The following is a 5720-nucleotide window of genomic DNA, read 5'->3' on the forward strand; positions in this document are numbered from 1 at the left end:
AACACAAGAATCAAAGGTGTACAATGTGCAATAAGTTGTTTTTTTCTTTCTTATCAGTGGAATTTTATGTCATCTGAGTAAAGGTATACCTAAATGAAAAAAATGCATGATACAAAATATGCAATGAAAAAAATAAATAAAGAACAATAAAAGCAAAACAAAGCAAACAATTAAACAATAACGAACCACGAATGCATAGCTTTGATGAGCAATGACTGCTTCTTAATTTGATACTTAATTTGATATTTCCGATCCAAAGAATACAGGGTACATGTTACGTTTGGAATCTGTTGAATAAATATATAGCGAAATGATATCTTAATTTACCATCTTAATATCTATTTTTGCCACCCCTAGATACATGAATCAAAAAGAAAAGATAATAGATTGGCTGTAATAGCAAATGAATCCTTTTGAATTTTGAAATTTAACTCTCTTGTCATGCTTTTTAGAGGGAAATGTTTGGTCTCTTTTGAAGAAAAAATATATCAACATTGGCCTACTTTTAAAAATCTTTTTCATTGTTTATTATTTTGAAAGTATCATGAGTAAATAAATGTAAATGCTAAGATCTATAGAGGATGTGTCTTTGCAATTTGAAAGTTCTCAACATGGATAACTATGGACTTTGGATTGTTAGGAGCTTTTTGAATTTATATTGAAAATGACTTATTTTTTTGCAAATCTTCTTTACTCCTGGAATATCTTTCATACGCATATAACTATTTTGTTATAAAGTACCGGTGGCATTTAACCAGAAAATGATTTCCTTATGTATACAAGGAACTAGTACATGTATTATATAAATTTAGAATAAAAAAAGAAAGTTAAAATAAATCAAATAATTTTTTTTATTTTATTTTGAGACATTTTTGTTTTAAAAGTAATGAGTACAATTATTTTAAAGTAGCACGATTCAAAACTTGTATTTCATTTTTTGTCAAGTAACATCCATTTAAAACACAATAAGTAGTATTTTAATGTGATTTAACCAATCAAAGTTAAAGCCATTTATCAAAGAGAAATACATATACTTTATTTTTTATTTTGATTGGGTTTGGCCGATAGTGAATGCTAGCCAACCTGTATAGTATTATTCCACATTTTCCCGGTGTTATTAGTGTTTACCTTAATAGAACATTTGACATAACACCACATTGTGTCATCAGTCGACGCTAAAACTTTCACCCATCCTCCTATCTCTGTGAACTAATGGTTGAATGATTTAAATAGGCAAAATGCAAGTGTGTTTTATTTTTCTAACTAAGTGTAAATAATCCATGGTTTCATTTGTATTTTTTAAAATTGTTTTTCTGCCGTATTCGTATTTAATTTTTTCAAAGCGTTTGTGTGTAGCTGAATTCAAATTTATGGAAGAACACCTCGTCACGGTCGCCCTTTTGTATCAGCCTTTACCAACAGTCAAGGGACCTGCGACTCTTAGGCTCACCAGTAGGCTTTCGGTACTTATTGTCATTTAACTGAATATTTTAAGTGCATTTTGGACTAGTCAGGAAAGGTGACCATCTGTTCCCAGGGTCCCCTTTGCATTTTAAGGATGTCATAACAAGGCAGTATTTTGATGCCTCGGCTCCTTCATTTAAGCGGCCGTGGCCCATTCAGCCAAATAAAATAGTATCTAATTTTTTGATTGTTTGTCATTGAATGCTACAAGGTATTGTGTGCCTTGGGCAATCCCTGTTATTTTCAAGTGTTTTTTTTTATCTTTGATAATGTTTATTCTAGAGTTTTAACAGGTTTCATTATAGCAAACAACTATTCATTATCGTTTTAGTTTTACTCTTTTCACCTTAATGCATTTTTATAACTATACCAGTCTAGAACAATAATATTAAAAAAAAACATACTGAAAGGGCAATTATAAATAGCGCACAATAAATAGGCCAAATTTAATAAAAAAGAAACAAGGAACAAAGCGTAATACAACATTAGAGAGTATTAACTCTTGCATACATTGAGATGAGCTATGTAATCTATAATACCTAAAATGACCTTCTTCAAGAATGAAGGTAAAATAACGCAATCTCTACAAATGATTAATTGATTGCATGTTGTTTTTATCCTGTTTGAGAACATATAGTCTCATAGATGCGTCACAAAACGGGACCTCAATTAAAGACCTTTATTCTGCACTCAGGATCATTAAGTAGTAAGGACTTTTTTGTGTCAGCGCGGAATTTTTTCATTTTACCAATAAAGATATAAAAAAAATTCCAAAAATCTATTGGGAATCTCATGGGTACCAACTGCGTTCGGTTATTGGCAGACCTATTTTTTTATATTCATACGATGCAAAATTTATTTTTATGCGTGAAACGAAGAAAACACTTGCTGTGGCCTTCAACTCGACATTTAGATATTGTCAATTTACAATGGCAATTTCCATCCCTATATCGATACGATATATCCTGAAGAGCTTGAGATAAAAGATACCACAGAGTCTGACACATTTGTGTCATACTTGGATATTTTACCTGAAAAAGACGTTAATGGTAATCTAACAACCAAGCTATATGATAAACGTGATGACTTTAACTTTTCTGTCGTCAACCTCCCTTACTTATGCAGCAATATACCTAGTACATCACCTGCATACGGAGTGTATATATATCTCAGTTGATTCGATACGCAAGAGCATGCTCTACTTATGAAGTCAAAAACGAGAAAAATTATTGACAAGCAAGTTGACGAAACAAGAATATCAGCAGTCTTGTTTAAAGTCATCATTTCGTAAGTTCTACGGTCGATACATGACCTTGTCAGCGAATACCATTTATCATTGAGTCAAATGCTGACTGACGTTTTTCATACCAATTGTTAATCCATTATTTATACACTGAATTGACGACGGATTTTTCTGTTATTCCCTGTTATGACAAGGAACATATGGCAGGTGTGACCGGTCAGCAGGGCATGATCACTCCTCCATGGCACCTGATCCCTATAGGATATTATCATATGTACTATCTTTCCATAGACTAGAGGATACTCCGTTCAAGATTTGTATACACCCTAAATCGGAATGAATGGTTATACCTGGTGAAATTTAAACTCTTCATGAAATCACCAAAACGTTTGAAAAGTAACTGGAATTTTGCATGACCCAAACGTTTGATCAACATTGATTATCATCTGTTTGTATGGGAACGTGCATGTTTTAGACGAAGTGTGAATTTGGTTGTAGGAATTTCTTTTACCCGCTTTTGGTCATTTACCATGTTTACATTTTGTTATTTCTAGCACTGGATAACACATGCAAGTTGGTAAAAACGGTTAGTAAATCAACTTTTCTCAATACAATGAGTTCACTAAATACATGTCTTTGTCATTGACTGGAAACGTGATGGTTTTCGCTTAAACTCATTTGAAAAATAATATATGTACAATACGAACTTCTTTCAATTATGTCCTTGCTTCACAACTTTTATTCAATACTTGTGCAAGTTATAGTACAGTTTATTTGAAGTTTATAAAAAAACAGTTCCAAGATATTTGAGCCCACTCTTGAAGCGGATATCTCACACGTGAATTTTTGTGATGTTTAAAAGTTTTGACAGTTTATTTCAATTTTGTTCAATTTCATTTTTCATTGTTTTTACCCTTTGATATTACGAAACTTTTCAAATACTGGAGAATATCCAACCAGCTATTCTCAAGAAAATGCTGTTTTAGTTTTTCTTTTGTCTATTTTTGTAAATTTAAATAAAAAATATGCTCATTTTTTTTAAACGTTGTTGGTTATTTAAAGCACTGAGCTTTTAAAAATAGAGAACTAGGGGTTTTTAACAAAATAAATAAGATATTTCAGATATTTCTAAAAAATAAATTGAAATATTTTGGAACCTTATTTTATCGGATATGGAGCCTATTATTTGAAACAAATGCATGCAACAATAATCAGTTATACTTTATACATCTGTAAGTGTAGAGATCCTCCTTAATTTTTGCACTTGCTTTTTAAAAACATTTTTATCCTGTCAAGCAAACCCACAAAGTCCGATCGGTAACGTGATTTGAAGCATGTTTTACTGCATTTTAATTGAAAAATGATAATGCAGTGTCATGAGAAGTCCCTTAATGTTAAAAAAATTGCAACAGTAACGGGTGTAAACAGTGAAATCTTAAAATACATGCATACCTTTAATAATTGTGCAATTTATTAGGATTATCTCTTTGATTTTGTATGTCCAGATTCAATGTTTGATGATAATTAGACCTTCTGAGCTGAGGGTTCAAGAATTTCAAAGCTAATGTTAAAGTTTACATGTCAACGAATTACTGGCCTCATTATTAGACTGGTCAAAGTTCACATATCATGATAGTGTAGGACAAAAACATAGACCTAATCATCTCCACATCGTCACGGGTGACGCAGTTGCTATCTCCGCACAGCCAATCAGAATCGCGGGAAAATTGTCAGCCATTAACTCCGACAAAACACAGCTGTCGGATGCTGCGAGAGAACATCGTTAAACGTCTTATCCGCTATATAGCAGAAAAATTGGGAAGTCCCATGAATAGGTTGGATGTAATAATGATACGAGGTACCCGGAAAGAATACGCAAGGTGAGATTTATTCATTTTCTAAGTCGAAAACACGGAAAAACAAGTGTTTACACTGCATAAACAGCTGATCAAGTCATGTCATGTGTAAGACCGAAAACGACTGTCCTTTAAAAAAACAAGTCTTTCAAATATATTTATGTTAAGGTAGTGATAATGTATGTGGAAATTAAAACGAGCAATATTTGAATTAATTAATATCACGTACAATATGGTGATTTACATACTTTGAACTTAGGCAGTTATGTATGTACTCGGACTATAAATAGACCTAAAGTGGACTGTTCAGTTCAGAGCTGATCTCGGTGAACTGAATATAGATTCTCGAAAAATAGAATGCTGCAAAAATATATTCTGGCTAATTTTTATGTTTTATTTTTAATTTTTTTTGTGATTGTATAAGGGAAGTGCAGTGTATAGCTTTTTGAATCTTAATTGTAGTATTTGTGGGTCATGACATAATGACTATACAGCAAGATAGGCAAGAAAGACAGGCTACTTAAGTATTATGAAGGTGAGTTGTAAGTTTACAGATATTATAATATCTACAGATACTGATATACAGATACTAAGATGACACATGAATTGTTGGTTTTGTTATATACATTATTGATACTTATTTAGATTCGGTGAAAAAAAGATAGTTCTTTGCAAATTTGTTTTTAAAAAGCATTCAAAAAATTTCAAGTCAAATGTATTATTTATATGCAATGATGAGATATTGCATGAATTTAGGATCAATGATGAAGCACAAAAGGAAACAAAAGAATCTTCACCCGAGTGTCACAACAGAATGTCCCAGTGAATTTCAACAGGCTACATCTTCGGTTAGTTAGGCAATTTATGAATGATAATGGAGAAAGAGACATGCCACATAATTTTGACATCAATATTTTTATGCTGTTAAAGACCCAAGAAAATCAGCACTTGGAGTAATATTTGAAGTAAATTATTACTTCTGAAATTTCTTTTTATTTTTAAATTTATGAATAAGAACGCACCCTTTTTTAGATTTTGGTAAATTTATTTGTGTTATAGATCTAAACTCTCTTTTTTTCTTTTTATAGATACTTTGGATTAATTTTACTAACATCAGCTGTGCAGGTCAAGATTTAGAACTACATCATTACCAGAGA

At 31.6% G+C, this 5720-nt stretch overlaps 1 long non-coding RNA gene across 1 annotated transcript in view; it reads left to right on the forward strand.

Annotated features, from left to right (window-relative positions):
• The first annotated feature begins 4386 nt into the window (after positions 1 to 4386).
• Positions 4387 to 5720, forward strand: part of LOC134249320 (uncharacterized) — a 1360-nt gene continuing 26 nt past the window's right edge. The window contains exons 1-4 of the long non-coding RNA XR_009988253.1: positions 4387 to 4587; positions 5026 to 5098; positions 5320 to 5411; positions 5652 to 5720. The exon at positions 5652 to 5720 is cut by the window's right edge and continues 26 nt beyond it. This is a non-coding gene — a long non-coding RNA (uncharacterized LOC134249320). The remainder of the gene's footprint in view (positions 4588 to 5025; positions 5099 to 5319; positions 5412 to 5651) is intronic.

Source organism: Saccostrea cucullata, unplaced genomic scaffold (assembly GCF_032062105.1).
Source record: "Saccostrea cucullata isolate Sc308-1 unplaced genomic scaffold, CSIRO_AGI_Scuc_v1 ctg8065, whole genome shotgun sequence".
NCBI lineage: Eukaryota > Metazoa > Mollusca > Bivalvia > Ostreida > Ostreidae > Saccostrea > Saccostrea cuccullata.